Here is a 16,460-nt window from a genome sequence, read left to right on the forward strand (position 1 = left end):
AGTTCAGTGCTTGAAAACCAGCATGGATGGGGGTGGATACAAAATCCCGTAGCTTGCATTTTCTTTGCTTGAGTTTTTAGAAAATGCTGCATCACTATTGCCTTGCTTTGCTCTTGAGAAGTCTGACGTCAGATATTTCAGTTACCAGATTCAGTAACAAATCATCCACCGTGAAAAGTAATGGCTTGGGGCGCCTGGGTGGCTCAGTGGGTTAAAGCCTCTGCCTTGGGCTCAGGTCATGATCCCAGGGTCCTGGGATCACATCGGGCTCTCTGCTCAGTGGGGAGCCTGCTTCCCCTCCCCCTCTGTCTGTCTCTCTGACTACTTGTGATCTCTGTCAAATAAATAAATAAATAAATAAATAAATCTTAAAAAAAAAAAGTAATGGCTTAAGGAGAGAACTATTTTGATTGTAATTTCACAATCTTTGGGGTCAGGAATTTAGGGGGGTCTGGGTGGATTATTCTTCTGTTCCACATCGCTTCCACTGGGGTCACTCAGTGGTACCCAGCTGACGGCTGAACCAATATAGGACATTCGTGATGACCTCACTCACATTGGCTAGGGCCATCTAGCCTCTCTCCCTCTCTCCCTCTCTATGCCATCTCAGAGCCTCTCCATGGGAGTCAGATTTTTTTTAAAAAGGTTTATTTATTTTAGAGAGAGACAGACTGCATGAGTAAGAGGGGCAGGGGGAGGGGGAGAGAGAATCACAAGCTGACTCCACGCTGAGCACAGAACTGGATGTGGAGCTCCATCCCAGGACCCTGAGATCATGACCTGAGCCGAAACCAAGAGTCGGATGCTTAACTGACTGTGTCACCCAGGTGCCCAAGGGAGTTAGATATTTCATACTGTGGCTCAGGACCTCAAGAGCACGTGTTCTCGAAGATGCAGGTGGATTCTTCAGACTCCTTATGACCAAGGCCTGGAAGTCCCGTATACATCACACATTCTTTGGTCAAGCAATTTACTTGGGTCAACATGGATCAAATGAAGGGACAAAGAATTTGCAGAATTTGCAGAATTTAATGTACTGCAGCCTCATGTCCTTACCCTTTAAGTAATTTGAGCTTTTTGCACGGAGGCTTTGGAAACTCTTATTTTTATCTAATAGTTTGAAGAGACTGGCTCTTAGAATTGACTGTTTTGTGATGATTTCCCCAGGTACACAAGGGTTCTTTCATTATGTTGCTTCACTTTTTCTTATTTCCAGAAAGTTTCATTATATGTGGAACTTCAGCTACACCAATATTGGACATTCTTTGCTTGTACTCAAATGACACTCCAAACCCAGAGAGAAATAAGCACAAAGCTGTCGAGGCAAGGGAAAGTAGGAACATTCCAGAAGTTTGGATGGGATGTGTGTGGGAAGTGACAAAAGAGGGAGTGGGGAGACAGACAGGGGCTAGATAAATGGAAGGTGTTGCCTGCCAGGCTGAGTAGCAACCTATACAGGCAGCACATTCTGGAAAGTTTTTTCCTGACATGCAGTATGGAATATGGAATGGAAGGAATGTGACCACAGGAGAGGGACAAGATCAAAGGCTATTGCATCAATCTAGGTGAGGGACAGATTCTAGAGTTCTTTATGAAAAGGATCAGCCGCGTCGTTGAGTGTGGTAGGGATGGGAAGGAAGGAACAAAGGATGACTTCCCCAGTTCTGAACTGGGCAACTGAGTAGACAGTGATCCTAAAGAGTTTTACACTCGTAGAGCTCGGGGTGACTGTAGGACATCCAGGTGGAGAAATCCAGCAGGCTTTTGTGTCTGTGGAGCTCAGAGGAGTGGTCTGAGCCAGATAATGAACTTGGGAGTTGCTGGCCTATGTGGCAGGCGGAGGCACATGGAATGGCTTCAGGAGATTGTGTGGGGTGAAATGAAAGCTGAGAACAGAACCCAGGAGACTCAGGAGGGGTGAGAGGGATGAAGAAATAAGTCATGTCATAAGGCCAAGGGAGTTTCAAAAAGACTGGGGTGCTTTGTGTCGTCAGATGCCACCAAAAGCTCCGTGATACAGACTCAAAAACAGCCTGTGGCATTTCTGATCAAGCAAGCCCTTAATGACTGAGTGGCACGGTGATGTGTTGGGGACAGAAGTCACACAACCGTGGGCTGACAAGGGAGAAGCTGCTGAGTTGGCAGCAATGAGTGCAAACTGCTCTCAGGATGTTTGTGAAGGAAACTACAGAAAGGGAGCAAGCAGTACCTAGAAGACAATGCAGAGGGACAGAGGGGTTTCTTTTTCTTGAGGACAGGAAAAGCTTGAACACAGCAGATGGTGAAGGAAAAGGTAAGAGTGGTTGATAATTCTGGGAGTGAGAGCTGGGGCACGATCGAAATATGTTTGAAAGGAGTTTTCTGAGGATGTGGGAGGTGATGAGGTACAAAACGGCGAAGGAGAGATGCTAATAGAAACGTACTTAGAGTAGTTAATTCCAAGAGAGGTTTATTATAGTCCAGCTCACATACTGAAATTACTTTGGTTTCAATCAATAGGGCAAATACAGCAAACAGTATTGACATATTTATTTTACATCATTTACACATCTTTTCTCCAAAGGGTAAGATCAATGTTTACCCTTTCAAAGCCTCCCACATAGTTCCTGCTAAGTGGTAAATGAATAAACAAGATGTCTCTTGCTTGTATTCTGAGTATCTTAACATATTCAGAACACAGCCAAGACCCTGCACACTTGTGAAAAAGTCTTCTAAGCAAGTAAAAGAGTCCACAAATTCACGTGTGGAAGGTGATGTCCCTTTTTTGAGGAACCTGCTCACCCTCACTTAACGAAGTTGGTTAGCAGAATTTCCTTCACCCTAGGAGTTTAAAAATAGGCAAATGAGAGGAGGAGGAAGAGGATGTTCTCAAGGCAGCAGGCAGGCAGACAGCAGCAGGAGGTGGCACGGTCTGCCTTACCATAAGGTGCCAAAAAGCAGTGAAAACCAGACGCAAAGCATACTGGCTTGGGGGCTCTTGGCTTAGGGACTTCCATCAGGCACTCACATAGCAACTGTCCTTAAAGGACTGCTGATCTGAGCCTTAAGTAGTGGTAAGAAAAATGATCCTTGGAACCATCAAAAAGCAAAACAAAAACAAAAACAAACAAACAAACAAAACCCATAGCTGTCTTTAATTTCGAATCATCTCCTACGTTTCACAGTTTGGAAAGAATTCTATCAGAAATGGGTAATATTAAAACACAAGAGCTGATGCTGAGATGGTGAACCTGTTGGTGAACCCAAGCTGTTTACCTAGCCTTGGATACACTTCTTTTATTCCCCTAGAACGTCTTTCTTTTTCTTCCTTCCGGGTGGAACACCTATGCCACCTCTTCCAAGAACCCCACCACATGGTCCAGGCGGAAGTAATCTCTTCCTCCTCTGCCCTCCCATAGCATCTCCATGTGGCTTGGTTTTGCATGGGTCACCAGACCGGGTTGTTTACACGGCTGCTTTTGCACTAAATTATGCGCACCTCGAGACAAGGGGCCGTGACCGTGACGGTGTACCTACACAGCACCTGGTACAGCGCTAGGCGCGGAGTCCGTGCTCAGTAAACCCTCGCTGAGTTGAATTAATTTGGAAAAATCACTCAGGGTAAGAGCTCTTGCTCGAGGCGCGGATGAATGATTCATGGGGTGGTTCTTTGCATTCTTTACCTTACAGTCACGGCGCGCCGAGCACCCAGCTACCCGGCACATACCTGTGGAATCGAAACGCACCTCCGCCGCCCACCTCCAGCGTGCGGGGCAAGCCCGATGGGGGCAGGTTTCCCCCGCGCGTCCGCACGCCGGCTGGCGAGCTGGGGCGGGGGGTGGGGGGCGGGGGGCGGGTCCGCTCGTCTGCAGGGGGCGGGGTTCGAAGGGAACTCGGCCTGCCCGCTTGCCCGCCCCCTCCTCCGCGAGGCGGAAGCCCCGCCCCCGGCCGCGCGCTCGCGCAGGCGGCGCGTGCCCGCCCCCCGCCCTGCGCCCTCGCGCCCTCGCGCCCTCGCGCCGGGGGCGGGCTTGCTGCGCGTGCCGGGCGGGGAAACGGCGCGAGCCGAGCGCCTGAGAACGTTCGCCGCGGGGGCGGCTCCGGGGCCTGAGCGGGCGCCGCCGCCACCTCAGCCGCCGGGGCCGGGCCGGAGGAGGCGGAGGAGGCTGCGGCCGTCCGAGACCTTCTCGACGTCCCCAGCTCCGGCCGGGAAGTGAGTGGGGTGGGGGTTCGCGGCGGCGGCCGTGGACTGCGGGAGAGGAGCGGGGTGCTGTAGCCTCGCGCCGGCGAGGAGCGGGAAGGAGCCCGCGCAGCGCCGGGACCTCCGGAGCCTGCGGGGGTGCAGGGCCGGGAGCGGCGGGGACGGGGCTCGGGGAGCCGGGGCCGCTGCACCGCGCGCACGGCGAGGGGAGACGGTGCCGCGCGCCCGGCCCTGGAGGGGCGAGCCGAGGGGATGGAGCGGAGCCCTGGGCCGGCGCTGCCGGGCTCTGAGCGCCGGGCGGGGGAAGGGGGTCTCCGGGATCCCGAGCGCACCTTGGCCGTAGGGCGCGGGGCCGGGGTGCGGGCGCCGGGCTGATGCTGCTGGAGCCCGGCTTGCTGGGGGAAGGCTGTGCGTTAGGTGCTGTAAGGGGCGCAGGAGGCAGGTCCTGGCAGGGCAGGTGAGGCAGTTAGGCCCTGGCAGAGGGAAGGGAATGTATTTCACATCACCCCCAAACACTACCGAGGCGCCTAACAGTGAACCTGTGCACCGAGGTCACCTTTGAAAGGAAGGTGTCCTGAGAGGAGGCAGGATGGAGCTAAAAAATGCTTGCTGTTAAATTCCTGTGCCAGGCCTTGGGATTAGGAAGACCTTCTAGCATTTCTAGCAGACGTTTATTGATTAGCTACCTTGGGTTAGGGAACCGTGGTCAGCACTGGGGACACAAAATAGTGTAAAACACAACGGTAATTTGCTGTGTAGGTGCTGACAATTTGGTAGTGAAGGTTTGCGTGTGGAATACAAAGTGGCATTGAATTTCACCTCATACTTCATTCACTTGAGGTCTTTTTTTTGGTCCTTTCCCAGTGTTGGGAGATTGGAGCCAAAAATTGCTTGGTTTGGGGATAGAGCAGAAGAGTCAGAGGAGCTTGTGGGAGAAATTTGGGAGAGTTTTGAAGGCAGTTCTGCCTAACATTTAGAAGGGAAGAAGAAATTTGGAAAGAGAAAAGAATTAAGCTCCGTGGCTATCACTGCTAAATCTCTAATGACAAGAACAGTGCCTGGCCCGCAGCACTGAGGCAAAAAATACTTATTGGATGAATGAATGAACCAAGCAAGGTTTTGCTATATTTTACACGAAACAGTATTAATTACTTTGGTGTTAGGGATGGCTGATGGACTTCCTCTGTTCCTGAAATACGCTTTCTTTTCTTCTTCTTCTCCTTTTTTTTAAAAAAGATTTTATTTATTTGACAGAGACCGTGAGAGAGGCAACACAAGCAGGGGGAGTGGGGGAGGGAGAAGCAGGCTTCCCACTGAGCAGGGAGCAGGTGGGGGGGCGCGCTCAATCCCAGGACCCTGGGATCATGACCTAAGCTGAAGGCGGATGCTTAATGACTGAGCCACCCAGGTGCCCCCTTTTATTACTATTTTAAAAGATTTTATTTATTAATCTGACAGCATAAGCAGGGGGAGCAGCAGGCAAAGGGAGAGGGAGATACAGGCTTCCCGCTGAGCAGGGAACCCAATGTGGGGCTCCCTCTCAGGACCCTGGGATCATGACCTGAGATGCAGGCAGATGCTTAACGACTGAGCCACCCAGGTGCCCCTTTCTTCTTCTTCGTCATGTAAGGTAACCCAGGTTTCTAGGTCTGGGGATTTAAAGCAGTGGCTAAGGTGGTGACCACCCTGCTACTCTTTATTGCATATTGGCCAGTGGGAGCTTACTCCTTGGAACATTGCTTCAAATCATTCAGTTCTGCCCCTTCTCTTCTATCACTTGAGGAAGAAGAGTACTTTAGTCTAGGCAACATTATTTTTCCTCCTTTATCCTGGTTCTTGGATCTTCCATCTGCAGTAAGAGAATGTATCTCTGCTCTCCTGTAAGGGTTGCAGTTCTACCTGTTGTCTGCCGTGGCTGGATTTCTGGGCTCTCCAATTCCCAGCTGCTGTTTCAGTGCCTGGGCTTGCAGTGCCTGTTGGATTACTTTGTCTGCCAAATTAAAACTTGACCTTTTATGAGTTCTATGAGGATTTTTATCATACATAAGTGGAATTACCTTTGGAGAGTGTTATGTAGTTAAAGGTGTGCTGGCAAGGTTTTTGAGTGTCCACTGTGCACGAGAGACAGATTTTCTATTTAGAAAATTAGACTTAGAACCAACATGGCGCCCAAGTGGCTCAGTCGGTTGAATGTCTGCATTTGGCTCCAGGGTCCTGGAATTGAGTCCCACATCTCCTTCTGCCCTGCCTCTGCCTCTTTCTCTCTGCCTTTCATGAATAAACAGATCAAATTAAAAAAACAAAACAAGGGGCGCCTGGGTGGCTCAGTGGGTTAAAGCCTCTGCCTTCGGCTCAGGTCATGATCCCAGGGTCCTGGGATCGAGCCCTCCATCGGGCTCTCTGCTCAGCGGGGAGCCTTCTTCCCTCTCTCTCTGCCTGTCTCTCTGCCTACTTGTGGTCTCTGTCAATTAAATAAAATCTTAAAAACAAAACAAAACAAAACAAAACAGTAGAATGCCAAGTTACCTTTTATTTTATGACTTTATTTAAAAAAAATTATGACTTTAATAGAAATCTTTTAAGGGCCCTCATGTCCACATATAAAAAATAAGGATAATATTAATATAGATTAATCTTGTGCTGTAAGCCTTGAAGAACTAAGTTAATTTCTCTTTAGTTTCAGAGTATAGCCAGCAGGAGTCCATCAGTTCTTGTTTGGGGGTACCCTAGTCCTGTAATTTTAGGTGCCTTATTCCAGGTTCTCCCAGTGATACTGTATTTTATCTGTATATTTATGTTTCTTTCTTTCTTTCTTTCTTTATTTTATTCAAAAGACTTTATTTATTTGACAGACAGAGATCATGAGTAGGCAGAGAGGCAGGCAGAGTGGGGGAAGCAGGTTCCCCGCCAAACTGAGCCCAGAGCCCGATGTGGTGCTCGATCCCAGAACCCTGAGATCATGACCTGAGCGGAAGGCAGAGGCTTAACCCACTGAGCCACCCTGGCGTCCCTTTTTAAAATCTACTTTATGAATGTGCAGTTGACATACAATAACATGCCCAGATGTCTGTGTACAGTTGGATGAGTTTTTGAAAAGTATATATGCTTTGTAACCACTCTCCTAATCAGGATATAGAAATTTACATCATCCCAGAAAATTCCCTCATGCTGGTTTATAGTCCACCCCTCTCACTTTATTTACTTCTAGTAACACAAGCATCAGGGCTGTGGTGTCTAGTTGGGCAGGATATGTATCGCCCACCTGTAGGGAGTGCCCTTCCTAGCAGCATCCCTGCAGACGTACCTCCTGGAGTTGTCTCCGGCACAGTTCGTGGGGCTGTGTACTGCAGCGCTGTGGATGGCTCATGAGCACACACTTAAAAAAATAAAGTTGGAATAAATGTCCCCTTGGCCCACTCCCTTTTCTACAGAAATTGCGGTTATCAGGCCTTTGCATTTTCATCTGTTTATAGGTAGTACAGAAAAAAAGCAGAATTTCCCTCTATCCCTGAGTTATTGACATGATACTGTACATTGTTCCGCAACATTTCCCCCCTAACAAAATGTCTGAGATCTTTCCATGTTGGAACATAGGTATCTACCCAATTTTTCTTGACTACAACATGATCTCTCATGTGGTATGTGTATTGTACTATAGTTTATTTAATCATCTCCTCATTAAAGGCCATTTAAGCTCTTTGCCATTTCAGACATTTCCGCAGTCAATGAAAGAAGTAGAATTGCTAAGGGGGTGCACATTTTATATTTTAATTCAGGAGATTTAAGCATGAACTTGTGGATCTGGTTAAAATTTTTTTTTTTTTTTTTTAAACTGCTAGGTAATGTTCAGTTGTGGAGACTTAAATTACCTTTTTCATTCTTCGTGCACTGAGGAACAGACAGTTGTGTTACTTTGGATGCTGATTCTTGTGTTGCAGATGCGTCCTGGTAGTCTGAGGCTTGCCTTTCCCCATGGTTGGTAGAGTCTTTGTATGGAAGTTTAAGATTTTAATGTTATATTTATGAAAAAAATTCCCTTAAATTCAAAAACAGTTTCTATAGTGTCTTTTTTTTTTTTTTTTGAGATTTATTTATTTGGGAGTGAGAGAGAGCAAGTGTGAGTTGGGGTAGAGGGAGAGGGAGATGGACAAGGAAGGACAAGCAGACTCCCTGCTGAGCGGGGAGCCTGATGCAGGGCTCAATCCAAGGACCCCAAGATCATGACCTGAGCCAAAGTCAGGCACTTAACCAGCTGAGACACCCAGACGCCCCTGTGTGTGTTTGGTTTAAGTAAATTTTCTCTACTCCAGGTATGAATTCTGTATTTCTATATTTTCTTCCGAAATTAAAAAAGTGGTGCTTGGCTGGCTCAGTCGGAAGAGCATGCAGCGCTTGATCTGGGGTTTTGAGTTCGAGCACCACATTGGGTGTAGATTTCAATTGTAATTTTGTAATGTAAATTAAAAAAGAATTTAAAGTTTTGCTTTCCATGTGGAATTTCTATGTGGTATAATGAAGGAGGCCTCCCCCCGCCCCCGCATTTGGATAACCAGTTTTTCAGCACCTGGTCTCATTTTTTAAATTGTAAAATATACATGACATACAGTTTACCATTTTAGCCATTTGTAAATGTACATTTGCGGCGTTAAGTACCTTCACATTGTTGTCGAACCATCAACACTTTCTGTCTCCAGAACTTTTTAATCTTCCCCACCTGAAACTCTGTACCCATTAAACACCGCCTCCTTAGTCTCACCTCCCTTCAGCCCCTGGCAACCGCCATTCTGCTTTCTGTCTCTATAATGTGACTACTCCGGGTACCTCATTCCAAGTGGAATCATACAATATTTGTCCTTTTGTCTGGCTTTTTTCAGTTAGCATGTCTTTGGAGTTCATTTATATTGTAGCATCTGTTAGGATGTCCTTCTTTTGCTAAATACTCTTTCATTGCATGTATGTACACATTTGTTCATTCATTCATCTATACTGATAGATGGGACGTGGGTTGTTTCGATCTTTTGTCTGTTGTGAATAATGCTCTTATGAACACGGGTGTTCAAATATCTGCTCAGGTCCCTGCTTTCCATTCTTTTGTGTATATACCCAAATATCCATGGTTTTTTAAAAAAATCATATACGTGGGGCGCCTGGGTGGCTCAGTGGGTTAAAGCCTCTGCCTTCGGCTCAGGTCATGATCCCAGGGTCCTGGGATCGAGCCCCGCATCGGGCTCTCTGCTCAGCAGGGAGCCTGCTTCCTCCTCTCTCTCTGCCTGCCTCTCTGCCTATTTGTAATCTCTGTCTGTCAAATAAATAAATAAAATCTTTAAAAAAAAAATCATATACGTGACTGAATATGACCAAAATGGGTAGATAGTAGAGAGTATATACCTCTTCTTCTCCATGTGCAGTTTCTCCTGTTATTAACATCTTGTTTTAGTGTAGCACTTTTGTTATAACTGATGAATCAATGTTGATATGTTATTACTAATTTAAGGTCATAGGATATATTAGGCTTCTCTTTGTGTCCTTTGTGTTTTGTGGATTTTGACAAATGCAAAATGTCACACATCGTTAATGTCAGCACGTGACATTTCATGTAATGTCCTCGCACTGTCAGAATCATTTCATTGCCCTAAAAACCCCGTGTTCCCTCTATTCCTTCCTTCCTCCCTCCCCCTGAGCTCCGATAACTACTGATTATTTTACTGTGTCGATAGTTTTGCCTTTTCCAGAATGACATACAGTTGGAAATCATACAGTATTATAGTCTTCCAGACTGTTCTCTTTCACTTAGCAATATGCATTCAAGGTTCCTCTGTGTCTTTTCTTGGCTTGATAGCTCATTTCTTTCTTCTTAAAATATAAATTCTAGTTAACATACAGTTCAATATTGGCTTCAGGAGTAGAGTTCAGTGGTTCATCACTTACAAAAGGCACCCAGTGGTCATCATGACAAGTGCCCACCTTAATACCCATCACCCCTCTTTCCCATCCCCCACACCTCCTTCGTCAACCCTCAGTTTGTTCTCTGTAGTGAAGAGTATCTCAAGATTTGTTTCTCTCTCTATCCCCCTCCCCATATGTTCATCCATTTTGTTTCTTAAATTACATAAGTGAAATCATATGGTACTCGTCTTTCTCTGACTTATTTTGCATAGCGTAATACACTCTAGCTCCATCCGTGTCATTGCAGATGGCAAGGTTTCATTCTTTTTGATGGCTGAGTGCTATTCCCGTGTATATACCATATCTTCTTTATCCACGCATCAGTGGATGGAAATTTGTACTCTTTCCGTAGTTTGGCTGTTACTATAACGCTGCTGTAAACACCGGGGTAACATTTCTTTTTATTGTTAAATAGTATTCTGGTACCAGTTTCTTTATCCATTTACCTATTGAAGGACATCTTGGTTACTTCCAGTTTGGGGCAATTATGAGTAAAATGTCTAAATATTCAGGTTCAGGTTTTTGTTTGGACACAGGTTTTCAACTCTTTTCAGTAAATACATAGGAACATTTTTGCTGGATTGTACAGTAAGTGTGTGTTTAGCTTTATAAGAAGCTGCCTCACTGCCTTCTGAAGTGGCTGTACAGTTTTGCATTCCCAATAATTAAAGAAATTTATATCCTGGCACCCTAAATGTACTTAAAAAATAAATCTTTGTCAGACTATTCTCTAAAATTAAACTTCATCTGGAATGAATTCATATTTGAATTGTTGCTTTTGTTGGCTATCTTTCTTAGCATTATATTTCTTTATGTCTTTTGAAGTTTTGTTTACAGATTCATTCGAGTGTGAGTGCTTTTGATTTTGTTTTCCTCATGTCTGTGCTCACCCTTCTCTGGTAATACTTCAGGTGTTCCCATTGACTTTTTGGACCATAGTCAAGAAATCAGATACAATAGTGCTGGGTTGGGGGTTTCCTACTCTTGGAGATCATTGGGGCTATTTCAGATCGATTCACAGACTGTGTGAATGTCTTGGTTCAGTTCCTGGTCATGAGGCTGTGTTTTTCTCTTCCCACTTTTCTAGGCCTAGAGAATTATATAAACTGTAGCTCTAGGCAGAGACTGGCAGCAATATTTTGTAGCTTCCTTTCAGCTCAGCCTCATCCTTGGCTTTAAGCAGTGAGTCTAGCTCAGATGTCTCCTGTTTCTCCACCTCTGTTATTTTGTGTCACTGTCACCCTGCAGAAGGTATGCACCTGCTTCTGCTCTCAGCATCCAGCAAGCCTGTAGCTTCAGCCCTGCTCACATATTTGTGTATATGTTTTGTTTCTGATCCAAATGGAGTTTTATCTTGTTTTTGAGCCTGCTTAAGCCATTAAAAAATATAGGTATATATGTATATTTATTTTTAAGGTTTAATTTTAAAGTCATCTCTATACCCAAGGTGGGGCTCAAACTTACAACCCTGAGATCAAGAGTCATGTGTTCTACCAACTGAGCCAGGCAGGTGCCCCAAGTCACTTAAAAATATATTTAAAAAATATTTTATCTGTTGGTGTATATTTGGAGTGCAGAGGATGCATCAAAGCGTTTACTTACTGGGCTACTTTGATTAGAAGACTTAATTGACCAGGCTTCTTTCTAATTTTTATACCACTTACTTTGTTGTTTGTATTATTGCAATGCCTGGACCCTCCAGCACAAAAGTTGAATAGCAGTGATGATAACAGGCATTTTTACCTTTTTCCTGAATGAGAATGCTTCCAGTGTTTCACAATTAGATATGATACTTACTGAAAGTTATTGGTAGATTTCTTTTGTCAATTTATGGAAGTTTTCATCTGTTCTTAGTTTGTATTTTTTTTTTAAGTTTTATTTATTTAGGTAATCTCTACACCCCACGTGAGGCTTGAATTCCCAACCTCAAGATCAAGAGTTGTATGCTTCTCCGACTGAGCCAGCTAGGTGTCCTGGTTTGTGTGTGTGTGTGTTTAAAAGTATATTTATTTATTTGAGAGAGAGAGAGAGAACATGAGCAGAGACAGAGGAAGAGGGAGAAGCAGACTCCCTACTGGGCAGGAAGCCCCAGCCTCAGTCCCAGGACCCTGAGATATGACCTGAGCTGAAGGCAGATGGACGCTTAACTGACTGAACTACCCAGGTGCCCCTGGTTTGTGTTTTTATTGGTTGTTGATTTTTTTTTTTTTGCATTTGTTGGAATTATCAGATTTCTCCTTAATATAAGAGGACAGACAACTTTCTGAGTTGTAGATAACCGAGAGAAACATATGTTGTGTATGATTTATTTGATAATGCATTTTTAACAAAATAAATCTTTAGAAAAACTAATTTTGATCTTGAATTTTTGTATATTAACAACGTTATAAATAAGCTAATACAGAACTGAAATGCTGTAGTCATCAGGTCTGGGCTAAATATTCTTGTAACTAAGCTTCACTATAATGAAATAGTCCTCAGTTAAAACAGTTTTTTTGGTAACTTCTGGGACTCTACAGGATTTGTTCCGCTCCTAGCCATTCCAACTTCTTCCTCGCTTCTTTTTGTAGACTCTTTACTCCTTCCTTTTAATTTTTCTCTCTGCTCTGTCTCCTCTTGCCAGAGAGAGACTTTCCTCTGCAAGTAATAATATTATTTATTGTGAGGCTATAGTGTATCAGGTGCTTTTCATAGATAAGGACTATTCTTTAATCTTTACAAGTTTGGAAGCTAGCTATAGTATCTCGAGTATAAGGGTGAGGAAACTGAGCTCAGAGAAGTTAAAACTTCATTAGGGCCACACAGCTTATCAGTGACCTGGGTGGTATTGGAACCCAGGGTAGACTTCAAAGTCCTTTCCATGTGCTGTCTTTAAAAAATACTTTTTGGTGCCTGGGTGGCCCAGTGGGTTAAGGCCTCTGCCTTTGGCTCTGGTCGTGGTCCCAGGGTCCTGGGATTGAGCCCCGCGTCCGGCTCTCTGCTCAGCGGAGAGCCTGCTTCCTCCTCTCTCTCTCTCTCTGCCTACTTGTGATCTCTGTCAAATAAATAAATAAATCTTTAAAAAAAATAAAAAATAAAAAATAAAAAAAGACTGTTGGTCCAGTTCAATTTGAGTTTTGTGTTTTGGCTTAGCCACATGATTCCTGAGCAGGACGACAGGACTGCTTTGTGTCTCCAATATGTTTCCTTAAGAGACTTTTTCTTTAGTCAGATACTTGATTGCTTTGTCCCAGTCTGATGTTTCACATCTTGAGAGATTTTGTATAATGACTAAATTTTTCTTAAAGAAACATAGAATGAGTAGTGTCCTGGGTAAGCATGTGGGCTCTGGAGTAAACTATCTTGATTGGACCTTGAATTTATTTTAATTTTGTGAACATTATGAAACACTGACCTTCAAAAAGTTATGGAGGATAAAATAGCGCATACCTGTGTCCACACTGCTCAAGAAACCGGGTTCCTTCTGAGGTTGAACCCTCATGGAACTCCTTCCCAGTGGTATTCTCTTCCCCTTTCAAGGCAACTACTGTTGTGGATTTGATGCTTTTCATTCCTGTGCATATCTTCATGCTTTTACTACATATGGAAATAGCGCTAAATGTATATTATTTTGCATTTAAAATTCATAATAACAGTATTAATTATTTTTGTAACTTATCTTTCCTCACCCCTCTCAATATTGTGAGACTCATCTAGGTGGATAAAGGTAGCTGTGCCACTCTCATCTTGGCAGAGTAGAATTTTATTTTTTGGCTATTTCACAATTTACTTTTATAGTTTCCTATAGATTGGCAATTCGTTTCTTCTGGATTTTTTTTGTTTTTGCTATTACAAATAATGCTGCAGTGAATATTCCTGCCACATTTCCTGGTGCACACATGCATGTCTTTTAGAGCATATACCTAGGAGGAAAACACTGGCTCATGTGCCATGCACATCTTCAACTTCAGTGGGTATCACTCAGTTCCGCTCTGAGTGGTTTTACCAGTTAACATTCACACCAGGGGTGTGTGGCTCCTGTTGCTTCCCTGCTCTGTCAACCCTTAGTGTTATTAGGCTTTCTAAAAAAAAGCAGGTCTGCTGGATGAACAATATAATCTTACTTTGGTTTTTAATATAGTTTTTACTGATTCCTAGTGAGGTTGAACATTGCTTGATGTTTTTAGTGGCTCTTTAGATTTCCTCTTCTGTGATTTGTTTGTTTTCATCATTCACCTTTTTTTTTCTGCTGCACTGTCTTGTTCATATTGGTTTTTAATTTTTACTACAATTTATACTAATATAGAAAGGTGGTATAATGGGCCAAGAGTTAGGGATTCTGGGTTTCCGTATCCATTTCTTTTTCTTTTCTTTTTTTTAAAAAAGATTTTATTTATTTACTTGACACAGAGAGAGAGAGAACAAGTAGGCAGAGAGAGAGGGAGAAGCAGGCTCTCCACTGAGTAGGGAGCCTGATGCAGGACATGATCCCAGGACCCTGGGATCATGATCTGAGCTGCAGGCAGCTATTTAACCAACTGAGCCATCCAGGCGCCCCTCTGTTTCCATTTCTTTATTGTGAAGTATAATTTTCACTTGGAACAAGACATTTATTTGGATGCTCAAAATCTGGGGTCTGGGTTAGGTCATTTCTAAGCCCTCCCATTCTGATTCTCCATTGTTTTGCTTTGTTTTTTGTAGCTTATAAGCGTCACTACAAATATGTTAACTGAAATTAAAGATACGAGAACACAGAGAAGGAATTGTTAACATCTTGGATTTTGATGTGAAGTCTGCACATAGCTATTTGTTAATTATTTTAAGATTTTATTTTTAAGTACTCTGCACACCCATTGTGGGGCTTGAGCTCACAACCCTTGAGATCAAGAGTTGCATGTTTGACCAACTGAGCCAGGGAGCCAACATTGCACACTGCTATCTAATTAGTTTTATTTTCTTTTCATTAGTTCCAAATTAGTTTTCATTTGAAAAGAGCATTCTTAATATCTTTCTTTCAAAAAAAGTCTTCAGGGGGATGCCTCGGTGGCTCAGCCGGTTAAGCGTCTACCTTTAGCTCAGGTCATGATCCTGGGGTCCTGGGATGGACCCCCATGTTGGGCTCCCTGCTCATGGGGGAGCTTGCTTCTCCCTCTGCCTGCCGCTCCTCCTGCTTTGTGCTCTCTCTGATAAATAAATAAAATCTTAAAAAGAAAAAAAAGGTCTCTAGGGATAAGCTTAACTATAGACATAACTAGCAAGGATATGTTTTCTGAAATATGACTGAAAACTAGAACTTTGCATGTCCTTTCAAGAGTGTACCTTTTATTCATGTGCTTTTAGTGTTTCCTCATTAGGTAAGTAGTTTAGTAGCTGTGCCTAGAGCTAAAATTTCCTCTTATTAACTAAGCAACCCATAGCAGGTTTTAGGAGAAACTAGGAGGCGTGTTAAGCACAGTATTGGCACTTGTTTCTTCTTTTAGTGACTTACTTTCTATTACAATTCTTTCTCTGATTCTTTGGACACTTTGCATTTCTACCTATATACCTCCTTTCACTTTTGTTAGAAACTTTCCTCTATTCCAAATTAAAATACTGCAAATGATTGATAACAAAGTATTTACTCTTCTTCCAAGTCTGTGCCTTTATACCACTATTTTTTTCTTAAAGTCTATTTTATTTTTTTAGTAACTTCTACATCCAACGTGGGGCTCAAACTCATGACCCCAAAATCAAGAGTTGTATCTTCTTCCAACTGATCCAACCAGGTGCCCTAATATTTCTGTACCTTTAAATAAATCAGAAGAATTGTTAATTAGGAAGGGATCTTGCCTATAGAATTCTAGTCTATGTATCTTCCAAGAGGGTAGTTACATAACAAGATCAATAATGATAATAATAATAGGAGCTAATATTTATTAGACTCTTATTTTGTGCCAGGCATTATGCTAAATCTTTTACATAATTTAATAATGGTTACCACGGCCCTGTGAGGTTATTATATTAGCTATGCAGAGCTCTTTGTAGTAGCGGAGTACAGTTTTGAATTTATTTTATTGAAACCTAGAAACCTTTTTCACATTTGTAAAAAAGAAAATCTTAGGGTTTCACAAACATTGACTTTCCTTGTTTTTTTTTTTTTTTTTTTTTTTAAATCTAAAGGAGAAGAGAAAAGAAGAAGTGTTAGAGGAAGGATAGTAAAGAATTTTCCTGAAATAAGCAAGGACGTTACTTCTCTTTCAGGGAAGTTTGACTGTTAACACTAAGTAAGTACTAATTAGTGACAATCTCTCTTATCTCTGATTTCTTATATAAATACGCATCCAGAGAAAAACTGACAGGAGTTTTGCTGGGAGACAGT

The 16,460-nt window shown here is 43.3% G+C and overlaps 1 protein-coding gene across 3 annotated transcripts in view; it reads left to right on the forward strand.

Moving 5' to 3' along the window:
- The first annotated feature begins 3,948 nt into the window (after positions 1-3,948).
- Positions 3,949-16,460, forward strand: part of DTNB (dystrobrevin beta) — a 233,701-nt gene continuing 221,189 nt past the window's right edge. For 2 of the 3 annotated variants that reach the window (XM_032353118.1, XM_032353127.1), the window contains exon 1: positions 3,949-4,189. The gene's annotated coding sequence lies outside the window, so the exon portion shown is untranslated. Of the gene's footprint in view, positions 4,190-16,261; positions 16,366-16,460 lie in introns of all 3 variants that reach the window. The other variant, XM_032353117.1, reaches the window with a different exon arrangement.

This window comes from Mustela erminea, chromosome 7, assembly GCF_009829155.1.
Source record: "Mustela erminea isolate mMusErm1 chromosome 7, mMusErm1.Pri, whole genome shotgun sequence".
Taxonomy (NCBI): Eukaryota; Metazoa; Chordata; class Mammalia; order Carnivora; family Mustelidae; genus Mustela; species Mustela erminea.